The following is a 479-nucleotide window of genomic DNA, read 5'->3' on the forward strand; positions in this document are numbered from 1 at the left end:
AACATGCGCTCGTTGTGGTGGTTGTGGTTCTCGTCGGCGATCTCCTTCTGCCTGTGTGTGTAGCGTTCCCTCAGCTTCTTGTTCACGACCTTCTGAATCTGAAGGGACAAGGGAAAACAGTTCGTGAGACGCTCCTCTGTCAGGACCGGACGACGTCCACTGGTCACGCGACCTCCGGTCCGCACCTTGATGATGTGGTATCGGCTGAAAACGCCTCCAGCGTTGCCCCCATCCCGGTGCTCGCGGATGGTGCTCTGCATCTGAACAAGACAATAAACCACATCAGGAAGTTGTCAACGCGCTACGGTGACCTTTGACCTCTGACCTGCTCACCTCCTCCTCCACTGACTGGTACTCCTTGTCTTCCGGGGAAAGGTCTATCAGTATGGTGCCCTGGTTGGCACAGTGGAATGTCAGGTACGGGTTTCCGCCTAAAAACAAACGTCAGGTCCGGATGTTAAAATAAAAACAGGAGAACT

The 479-nt window shown here is 54.1% G+C and overlaps 1 long non-coding RNA gene across 1 annotated transcript; it reads right to left on the minus strand.

Annotated features, from left to right (window-relative positions):
• Nucleotides 1-473, minus strand: LOC103399719 (uncharacterized). Its single transcript, XR_523689.3, has 3 exons — nucleotides 334-473; nucleotides 186-260; nucleotides 1-98 (listed from the first exon to the last, which is right to left on the minus strand). It is a non-coding gene; the product is annotated as an uncharacterized LOC103399719 (long non-coding RNA).
• Nucleotides 474-479: the final 6 nt, after the last annotated feature.

The sequence above is a fragment of the Cynoglossus semilaevis genome, unplaced genomic scaffold, assembly GCF_000523025.1.
Source record: "Cynoglossus semilaevis isolate Cse_v1.0 unplaced genomic scaffold, Cse_v1.0 C18793127, whole genome shotgun sequence".
Classification (NCBI taxonomy): Eukaryota; Metazoa; Chordata; class Actinopteri; order Pleuronectiformes; family Cynoglossidae; genus Cynoglossus; species Cynoglossus semilaevis.